Source organism: Aegilops tauschii, chromosome 5 (genome assembly GCF_002575655.3).
Source record: "Aegilops tauschii subsp. strangulata cultivar AL8/78 chromosome 5, Aet v6.0, whole genome shotgun sequence".
Lineage (NCBI taxonomy): Eukaryota > Viridiplantae > Streptophyta > Magnoliopsida > Poales > Poaceae > Aegilops > Aegilops tauschii.
The window spans coordinates 75,916,322-75,927,947 of record NC_053039.3 but is presented as its reverse complement, the minus strand read 5'-3'; positions in this window follow the sequence as shown (position 1 = coordinate 75,927,947).

Below are 11,626 nucleotides of genomic sequence, written 5' to 3'. Positions count from 1 at the left end.
AATAGTCATCAAGACCAGAGTTCTTGAACTCAGTTCCATTGTCACTTCTGATGTGCTTGATCTTCACACCAAAGTTGGTTGAAGCCCTCGAGGAAAATCGTTTGAAGACTTCCTGCACTTCATGTTTGTAAATAAAAATGTGTACCCATGTGTAACGAGAGTAATCATCAACAATAACAATACCATAGAGAGATGCATCATTTGTGACTGCTGAGTAATGATTAGGACCAAAGAGGTCCATGTGAAGCAATTTGAATGGTCGAGTAGTGGTCATGATAGTCTTTGCTGGATGCTTGGCCTTGGTCATCTTTCCAGCTTCACAGGCTCCGCATAAGTGATCCTTGAGGAATTTGACATTCTCAATGCCAATGACATGCTTCTTCTTTGCAAGCGTGTGCAAATTCCTCATGCCTGCATGACCAAGTCGTCGATGCCATAGCCAGCCTTCTGAAGCTTTTGCAAGTAGGCATACCGCTGGTTGTGGTCCTGTAGAGAAATCAACAATATACACATCTCCTCTCCTAAAGCCTTTGAAGACTTTGGAATGGTCAGCTTCCATGATCACAACACAACGATACTTGCCAAAGAAAACAACCATATCAAGATCACAAAGCATTGAGACGGACATGAGGTTGTATCCTAAGGACTCGACAAGCATGACTTTGTCCATGTGTCGATCCTTTGTGATCGCAACCTTACCTAGACCCAATATCTTGCTTTTGCCTTTGTCAGCGAAGATGATATGCTTCAGATGAGATGGAGATACGGGAATATCCATCAACAGACTCTTGTCACCAGTCATGTGATTTGTACATCCACTATCGAGGACCCACTCATTTGCTTTGGGTTGATCATCCTGCAGATGAATTAGTGCAGCTTACGAACTCATATACTTCATAAGTGAAGAATATGACATCAATTCATCAGATCATTTCATCAAGCAACAGAATAAATAAAGCAATAGAGGACGTGAGAAATGAGGATTCATTTCTTCATGATTAGCCTGCGTCCATTCAGGCAATTTGTCAGGTCCCCAGCAGATTCTTCAGACGTTAAAGCACGTCTGGAGACCTGGCCCTGCAAAAGAGATTAGTTCTTTTTCTTCAACACCCACATCTGAAGGGGTGGCAAAGAGTTCATCACTCTGCGAGCTCCATACGAGAATGGTGGCATAGAGGCCAATCCATTTCGTTTCACATAAGAGGAGTTAGGGTAAGCATATGAATAAGCAGAGAAATTCTTCGAGGACTTATGAACATAATGGTTAGAAGAATAATGCTCATATTCATAGCCCTTAGCTCTTCCCTGCGAAACAGAGTTGTTAGCACGATGGTATTCATATGAGGACTTTGATCCTTTTGAGGAATTTGATCCACGTGAGGAATTTGGTCCGTATGAGGACTTGGATCCATTTGAAGAATTTGGTCCATATGATGAATTTGACCTTAGGTTCCTAGTCTTCACAGGTGGTGTCATGAGGACATTCACCTGAAGACTTTCAAGGTAACTTTTGGGAACCCATATTTTCTTCACAGGGGAACTGTTCCTGTAGTTAGTGCCAACATATCTAACAAATACTTCACCATTCTGATTTTTGAACAGTTTATAGTTGGAGTCAAATGACTCATCAGAGGAATGAGAAGATTCACATGTAAAGCCAGATAGATTAGATGGATCAACTGGAGGTCCCTTTGCAGCAACCCATGAGGTTTTGGGGTACTGCTCAGGCTTCTAATATGTACCATCAGCATTGAGTTTCTTCTCAAAGGCAATGCCCTCTTTCCTAGGGTTCCTGTTGAGGATCTGCTTTTTAAGCACATCACAAAGAGTCTGATGCCCTTTGAGGCTTTTGTACATGCCTGTCATGTATAATTCCTTCAGCCCTGCATCGTTAGTGATACTAGCAATGTCCTCAGATGAGGAATTAGTGATAGCAGAGGTAGTTGAAGAATTTGTAGCATTAGAAGCATTTGAACATTCAGGTGAAGAATTAGCAGATTCACGTTCAATGCATTTCAAACATGGAGGAACAAATTCTTCCTGAGAAGCGCTGATTTGTTGAGCAAGTAATGAATCGCGCTCCTTCTGAAGATCTTCATAACTCACTCTTATCTTTTCAAGATCTTGCTTTCTCTGAAGAAATTCATAAGAAAGCTTCTCATGATCAGATAAGAGAGTGTTATGTTGATCTTGAAGGGTGTCATACTTAGTATGAAGTCTCTAAAGACTTTCAGCCAAAGCTTTTGACTGATCCATTTCTTCACCCAACATATCATCGCTCTTATTTAGCATGTATTGAACTTTTTCCAAAGCTCTTTGTTGTTTAGTGACAAGGGAAGCAAGTTTGACATAGCTGGGTCCAAATTCATCACCCGATTCATCATCACTTGACTCGGATAGGTAGCATTCAGTTACCTCAGCACTTTTTGCCATAAGGCATGATGAAGAGGATGATGATTCTGGTTCGAATGTCATCGCTTTGAGAGATTCCTTGAAGTCCTCAAACCAAGGATCATGACAGGTTCGATGACCTTCATAGACCTCAGAGAGACGGTCCCAGATAAGCTTCGCATGATCGAGATGCATGATGTTCCTGAATTGAGTTTGAGACAGACAGGAGCAGATGACGTCCTTCGCCGTGAGGTTGAGAAGATTGTACTTGCGAATGTCATCAGCTTCCGCCATCTTGCACAGATCGGTAAGACCAATCTCAGTGACGGTCCACAGTTCGTTGTTCATCGCCATGAGGCGCTTCTTCATCATGGCCTTCCACTTGGGATATGTAACGCCCCGGATCGGATGCGCCAGGTGTCTTCCGTTTATTCGTCGTCCTTGCCATGTCATTTGCTTGCGTGTTGCACTTTGCCATGTCATCATCTGCATTTCATCTGCATGTTTTTCAAAACTTGCATCCGTTCGGGTTCCGCCGGTTCTCTCCGTTGTCCGTTCTGAGCCCAACCACACTCGCACGCGCCCGCAGCACCTCCGAAATATTATTTTATAAGTGGCATAAAAATGTTCTCGGAATGGGATGAAAGTTGGCGTGCGGTGTTGTTTTAGAGTAGGTAGACCGCCTGTCAATTTTCGTCGCATTCGGAGTCCGTTTGACGCCCCAACGGTTAACCGCGTAGCCCGAAACCCCTCTCTCTTTGCAGCCCAGCTCCCCTTCACACAGCCCACCTAGCCCATCTAACTCCCCTTCATGCTCTCCGCCGTTCGATCACGATCGTGTGGGCGAACACCGCACCTCATTTGGACTCTCCTAGCTACCTCTACCTATATAAACACACCCTCCCCCGAAATTCACGGATGAATCCATCCTAACCCTAGCCATCTTCTTCCTCCCGCAGCCGGACATGTCCACCCGCGCCGGACGTGCCCGCCGGCCACGTCGCCTGACCAATGGCAGCTCGCCACCTCATCCCCGCCGCCGCTCCTAGCCAACCCGCGGCCGCCACATCGCCACCCAGCCTCTCCCCCGCGGCCGCGGCCCTGCAGGCCCATCGCAGGCCCGCGCTGGCCCGAGCCGCTGCCGCCGCCCGAACCCGCGCGAGCCCAGAGCCTCGCCGTCGCCCCGTTGCTTCCCGCCGGCCACCGGACCTCACCGGCGACCAGCCGCCGCCGCCTCGTCGCCGGAGCACGCCGCGCCCGCCGCCGCCTCCTCGCCGTCCCGCCGGCTCCCCGCCTCGAACCCGCACCGCCGCCTCGACCCCGTCGCCGGAGCTCGCCAGATCCGCCCCGCCGCCGGAGCTCCTCTCGCCGGCGCCTCCCCGGCGACCCTCACCGCCTCTCGCCCGGTGGTCGCGCCGCCCGTCGCTGCCCCCGCGCCGGCGCCCCTCCGCCACCCGGCCGCGCCCCGTGCGCCACCGGTCCCGCGCCGCCGCCGCCCGCCTCTCCGTCGACCTCCGCCGCCTCGTCGCCCCTCGCCGGAGTACGCCGTCGCCGGAGTCGCCTCGTCCCGGATCCGGCCGGGCTGGACCAGATCCACCAGCCCGCCGATCCAAACGCGCCGCGTCCCCATCCCGTACATCTCCATCCCGGAATCCCGAGATCCAGTTTCCCGCGAGGTCTAAAATTCTTCCAAGTCCCTAGTTTTTGCATATTCTGGTGCTCTGTTCTTCATGCCATAACTTCATGTGTGCTGCTCCGTTTTGTGCGTGTAATATGTCAAAATGTTCTTTATGTGATGCTCTTCATATTGTTGTACTGTGACATGCTTGTTTGTGTTCATCTTGATGCTCTAATCATCGTTGCAAGAGTGCTATATGATGTTAACTGCTGTCTGTTTACAGAACTTGCTGATTTGTTATTTTCGTTGCATTTTGTGTGTGCATCCTATGAGCATGAGCTCTACATGTGTTTTGAACTACATCATGCCATCTTTACAGTGGTGCTTGTCTTGTATTTTTGTGATATATGTGGTGACTAGAACAAGCATGCAAAGTAGCCTCCGTGATGTTGCTGATTTCTGTGACGAGTCATTTCTGCCAAGTCTGTGTCTGTTACATTTTGTTGCTATGTTGCCATGCTGCTACCATGAGTTCTATACATAATCTGAAGATGTTCACTAAGGATATTTTGTTATACATGTTATGCTCTATCCATTCATGGCCTTGTTTGAATTTGTAGCCTGCTGTAGATTGTTGCTATCTTGCTCTCAAGTTGCTAAATAATGTTGCTGTCAGCCTGTTAACATTAAGTTCAGTTTTTCCATGTGTTTTGCTATCGATCCATGCACCCTATGACTATGATATTGCCATGTTTAGCTCCATAAATGTGTCTTCTTACTGTTGGTTGACTTCACATGCCATTTAATGCTTTGTGGTGAGTGGTACAAGCTCACCAGCATGCCTACTTATCGTTGTTTCTGCCATGTACTGTTATTTTCACCAAGTCTGAATCTGTCATATTACTTGCCATGTTTGCATGGATGCTACCATGTTTTCTGTTGATATTTGGAATTAGTTCAGTAAAGGAGTTTTGTTCTTTGTCTTTAGTAGCATGCCATGCTTAAGTTTGCCATGATAGCTTGCTGTAACTTGTTGTTTGATAGCTCTAAACATTGCAACCTGATGTTATTTCTGTCATGCCCAGAGATTTTCTGCTAAGTCTGTGAACTGTTATTATTTGCAATTTTGACATGTCCTTTTGAGCATGTTCTAGTGGTTTCTGGAGATAGCTCAGTGTTCATGTTTTGTAATTCTTTACCTTTACTTCATGTCCATGCCTTTTGTTGTTATGTTGAGGTGCTGTAGCATGTTGTTTTGATGCTTGCATGATGCCTAGTTTCTGTTTTGGACAGTTTGTCCTTTAAACTTGTTTCATGTGTATGTGTTGATCCGTTGCTCCGTTTTGAGTGTGCTCTATATGAAACTTGCTTAGTTTTGCATATAGTTTCATGTTACCTTGTTGGATCCATGTTTTGGAGTGTGTGATTGATGTTTATTTGTATTTTGCATCAATGCCATGTTTAACTTGTTTTGCTCATATCTTCTAGGCCGTAGCTCCAAATTAAATGAACTTTATATGTAACTTGACTAGAATTTCGTGTAGATCATCTTGGTGCATCTTAACTTGCTGTTTAACAACTTGAACATAAGGTTTATTCAGATCTGGACTAATTTCGAAATTTGCATATGAGGACTTACCGGAATTGTCATATGTTGTTTCCGGCCTCATTTAAACTTGCTTCGATGTGCTGCTCTTGTATGCATCATCTCTTGCCATGAGTAGCTTCATGTAGCTTTGTCATGCATCCGGCTTGGTTGTGCATCATGTCTTGTTTATGTGTTGTGTGTTTACCTTGTTGTTTGCTTCTTTCCGGTTGTGCTCCTTCTCGTTAGTTCCTGTTTCGTTGCGATCGTGAGGATTCGTTCGTCTACACTTGGTTCGTCTTCGCGGCTTCATCTTCTTCATGGACTCGTTCTTCTTCCTAGCGGGATTTCAGGCAAGATGACCGTTACCCTGAATCTCACTACTATCATTGCTATGCTAGTTGCTTCGTTCTATCGCTATGCTGCGCTACGTATCACTTGCTCTTCAAGCCTCCCAGATTGCCATGTCAGCCTCTAACCTTTTTCACCCTTCCTAGAAAACCGTTGTTTGGCTATGTTACCGTTTTTGCTCAGCCCCTCTTATAGCGTTGCTAGTTGCAGGTGAAGATTAAGAAGTTTGTTCCATGTTGGAACATGGATATCATGAACTTTGTTGGGATATCACAATATCTATTATTTAATTAATGCATCTATATACTTGGTAAAGGGTGGAAGGCCCGACCTTATGCCTGGTGTTTTGTTCCACTCTTGCCGCCCTAGTTTCCGTCATACCGGTGTTATGTTCCTTGATTTTGCGTTCCTAACACGATTGGGTGTTATGGGGACCCCTTGACAGTTCGCTTTGAATAAAAATCCTCCAGCAAGGCCCAACCTTGGTTTTACCATTTTCCTATCACCTATTTCTTTTCCCTTGGGAGTCGCGCTCCCGAGGGTCATCTTTATTTTAACCCTCCCGGGCCAGTGCTTCTCCAAGTGCTGGTCCAAACCGAGTGATGTCCGGCGCCCCCTGGGCAACCAGGGTCTATGCCAACCCGACGTCTTGCTCATCCGGTGTGCCCTGAGAACGAGATATGTGCAGCTCCTATCGGGATTTGTCGGCACATCGGGCGGCTTTGCTGGTCTTGTTTTACCATTGTCAAAATGTCTTGTAAACCGGGATTCCGAGACTGATCGGGTCTTCCCGGGAGAAGGAATATCCTTCGTTGACCGTGAGAGCTTATAATGGGCTAAGTTGGGACACCCCTGCAGGGTATAAACTTTCGAGAGCCGTGCCCGCGGTTATGTGGCAGACGGGAATTTGTTAATGTCCGGTTGTAGAGAACTTCACACTTGACTTAAATAAAACGCATCAATCGCGTGTGTAACCGTGATGGTCTCTTTTCGGCGGAGTCCGGGAAGTGAACACGGTTTTTGGGTTATGTTTGACGTAAGTAGGAGTTCAGGATCACTTCTTGATCATTGCTAGTTTCACGACCGTTCCGTTGCTTCTCTTCTCGCTCTTATTTGCGTATGTTAGCCACCATACATGCTTAGTCGCTACTGCAACCTCACCACTTTACCCCTTCCTTACCCATTAAGCTTTGCTAGTCTTGATACCCATGGTAATGGGATTGCTGAGTCCTCGTGGCTCACAGATTACTACAACAACAGTTGCAGGTATAGGTTATGCGATGAACATGACGCGAGAGCGATGTTTATTCGTGTTGGAGTTCTTCTTCTTCTTCGTCGATCTTGGGTTAGGTTCCGGGTCGGCAGCCTGGGCTAGCAGGGTGGATGTCGTTTGAGCTTCTGTTTGTGTTTCATCCGTAGTCGGATGTTGCTCTTATGTACGATGTTGTTGTATTCATGTGGCATTGTATGCCTCTTGTATGTATCCCCAATTATTATGTAATGGTATGATGTAATGATATCCACCTTGCAAAAGCGTTTCAATATGCGGGTCTACCCTTGGTGGGACCTTCGAGTTCCTCTCGGATAGGGTCGCATATTGGGCGTGACAGGATACTCGTGACCGTCAAAGATGGGGCATGTCACTTTCTTCATACCTGCGGCCGACATAACTAAAACTCCAGGCGGTTAAACCAAAATCACACAGAACATGGGAGTACCTTGCTCTGATACCAATTGAAAGTGCGTTATATCGACTAGAGGGGGGGTGAATAGGCGATTTTTGTGAATTCTTCACTAAGGAATTTGAGGTGAGGAAATTCCTTAGCGAAGAACTACTTGCAGCGGAATAAGTACTCAGAAGTAAACATAACAGGATACAAGCATGGTCATCATGATGAAATGAAGACAAGCACAGAGTACAGAAAGCGTAAACACAGGATAACACAAGATGAAGACAAACAGACTGAAGAAATTGAACTGAGGAAATTGAGAAAGCCTTCAGTCAAAGTCTTCAAACACAGATATGACAAGCACACAACACAACCATGACGAAATGAAAGAATTGAGGAAATAGAACCAGTTGGCTTGGTGAAGACAATGATTTGGTAGACCAGTTCCAACTGCTGTCTCAGTTGTACATCTGGTTGGAGCGGCTAGGTATTTAAACCCGAGGACACACAGTCCCGGACACACAGTCCTCACCGTATTCTCCTTGAACTAAGGTCACATAGACCTCGTCCAATCACTCGTGGTAAGTCTTCAGGTGACTTCTGAACCTTCACAAACTCGGTCACTCGGCGATCCACAATTCCTCTTGGATGCTCTAGACCATGACGCCTAACCGTCTGGAAGAAGCAAAGTCTTCAAAGGTAACAAGCGTCGGATCCACGCAGGATCAATCTCTTCAGTGATGCTCAATCACTTTGGGTTTGTAGGTGTTTGGGTTTGGGTTTTCCTCACTCAATGATTTTCGCTCAAAGTCCTCGGAGGATGGGATGCTCTCAAATGACAAGTGTCAGTTCCTCTCGGAGCAACCAACCAGCTAGTGGTTGTAGGGGGCGGCTATTTATAGCCTAGGGAGCAGCCCGACATGATAAGACATAAATGCCCTTCAATGATATGACCGTTAGGTGGGAAGATATTTTGGGACAGCTGGCGCGTAGCACAGCAACGGTCGGAATTTTGAGTGTCTAATTCCTTAGGGCTGTCATGTTCCTCACAGTGTAGGCAATCCGCACTGGCGAATTCCTAACTCCTCAGTCAGAACAAATTCCTCAGCGACCAGAAGAACTTCGTCTCTGTCTCTGAAGAATATGACTGATCTGTATGAGATTTCCAATGGCTTCACACGAAGGGATTGGTAGGTGTAGGATTTTGAGTTGAGCATCACTTGGAAATTTTTCCTTAGTATTTCCTCGACCCCCTTTAACAGTACGGTGTTTCCTATGACTGAAGAAAGAGCAAATGAAACTACGAAAACAAAAGTCTTCACGCTTCATGTTCCTCGAATGAATACCAAGTCTTCAGGGTTACACCAATTTCTTCACTTTCAAAGTCTTCAGAAAGTCTTCAGAAATACAAAGTCTTCAGTTGAAGAACTTCATTTTTAGGGGTCGACTTTCTCTGTAAATATCAAACTCCTCATAGACTTATAGACCTATGTACACTCACAAACGCATTAGTCCCTTAACCTATAAGTCTTCAATACACCAAAATCACTAAGGGGCACTAGATGCACTTACATCCCTGCTGTCAGGTGGAGGAATAATTATTTTGCACGTAATAAGGAGGCACTTCCTTGTGGCCGCCGTGGACCCAGCTGTCAGCCTCTCCACGTACAGTACTCTTCCGATGGAAGTTGTTCCTTGACCACGTTGACGACGCCGCGTCGAGAGCACCAGGGTGGTGGACGACGGCGAGGCCTAGGAAGGGGACGACGCGGAGCCGGGGAAGACGCGGCAGTGGATGCCCACGCGGAGAGGGGTACGAGGGTTCACTGGTTCGGCTGCGGTGTGAGGCTGCCGTCGCCGCAGAATAACAGGGGGTGTGGGTGAGTAGAGGGATGGCCTGGCCAGCGGTGGGAGTAGTAGGGGGCGGTGAAGCCTCCGCGGCATCACAGCCGGCCACGGGAGACAGGAGCACGCGACATGACCGGCGCTGGTTTGGGCGGCTGGAGCAAGAAGACCAGAGGTTGAAGAAGCACTACGGCCGTTGGATGGACATCGTACGGTCATTGGAGCTAGAATCGTTCATATATTGACTAAGTTGACAAAGCCCTCCGTCCCTGTCAACTTAGTAGGCCCACAAGTCAGCCTCCCACTATGGTGGGTCCCAGATGGCAGGGGGGTATTCATTTTTTTGTGCGCAATAAGGAGGCACTTCCTTGCGTGCGAAGATATAGTTGGTGGGTCCGACCTGTCAGCGGAGGGAACATTTTTTCGCGAAATACAGAGGCCCTTCCGGTGGGTCCCAGATGTCAGGTGGAGAAATCATTATTTTGCGCGTAATAAGGAGGCATTTCCTTGTGTGCGGCCGTGGACCCAGCTGTCAGCCTCTCCACGTATAGTCCACTTCTGATGGATGTCGTTCATTGACCATGCTGACCACGCCGCACCGAGAGCACCAGGGCGGTGGATGACGGCGAGGCCTACGAAGGGAACGACACGGAGCCAGGGAAGACACGGCAGTGGCTTCCCACGCGGTGGAGAGTACGAGGGTTCACTGGTTCGGCTGCTGAAAGTGCGTTATATCGACTAGAGGGGGGTGAATAGGTGATTTTAATGAATTCTTCACTGAGGAATTTGCTGGTGAGGAAATTCCTTAGTGAAGAACTACTTGCAGCGGAATAAGTACTCAAAAGTAAACATAACAGAACACAAGCATGGTCATCATGATGAAATGATGACAAACACAGAGTACAGAAAGCGTAAACACAGGATGACACAGGATGAAGACAAACAGACTGAAGAAATTGAACTGAGGAAATTGAGGAAGTCTTCAAACACAGATATGAACAAGTGCACAACACAGTTATGAGGAAATGAAAGAGTTGAGGAAATAGAACCAGTAAGCTTGGTGAAGACAATGATTTGGTAGACCAGTTCCAACTGATGTCTCAGTTGTACGTCTGGTTGGAGCGGCTAGGTATTTAAACCTGAGGACACACAGTCCTCACCGTATTCTCCTTGAGCTAAGGTCACACAGACCTCGCCCAATCACTCGTGGTAAGTCTTCAGGTGACTTCCAAACCTTAACAGACCCGGTCACTCGGCGATCCACAATTCCTCTTGGATGCTCTAGACCATGACGCCTAACCGTCTGGAAGAAGCACAGTCTTCAAAGTTAACAAGCGTTGGATCCACGCAGGATCAATCTCTTCAGTAATGCTCAATCACTTTGGGTTTGTAGGTGTTTGGGTTTGGGTTTCCTCACTTGATGATTTTCGCTCAAAGTCCTCGGAGGATGGGATGCTCTCAAATGACAAGTGTCAGTTTCTCTCGGAGCAGCCAACCAACTAGTGGTTGTAGGGGGCGGCTATTTATAGCCTAGGGAGCAGCCCGACATGATAAGACATAAATGCCCTTCAATGATATGACCGTTAGGTGGGTAGATATTTTGGGACAGCTGGCGCGTAGCACAACAACGGTCGGAAATTTGATTATCAAATTCCTCAGGGCTATCATGTTCCTCACTGTGTAGGCAATCCGCACTGGCAAATTCCTAACTCCTCAGTCAGAACAAATTCCTCAGAGACCAGAAGAACTTCGTCTCCATTACTGAAGAAATTGACTGAACTATATGAGATTTCCAATGGCTTCACTCGAAGGGATTGATAGGTGTAGGATTTTGAGTTGAGCATCACATGGAAATTTTTCCTTAGTATTTCCTCGACCCCCTTTAACAGTTCGGTGTTTCCTATGACTCAAGAAAGAGAAAATGAAACAACGAAAACAAAAGTCTTCACGCTTCATGTTCCTCGTATGAATACCAAGTCTTCAGGGTTACACCAATTTCTTCACTTTCAAAGTCTTCAGAAAGTCTTCAGAAATCCAAAGTCTTCAAACAAAGAACTTCATTTTTAGGGGTCGACTTTCTCTGTAAATATCAAACTCCTCATAGACTTATAGACATGTGTACACTCATAAACACATTAGTCCCTTAACCTATAAGTCTTCAATACA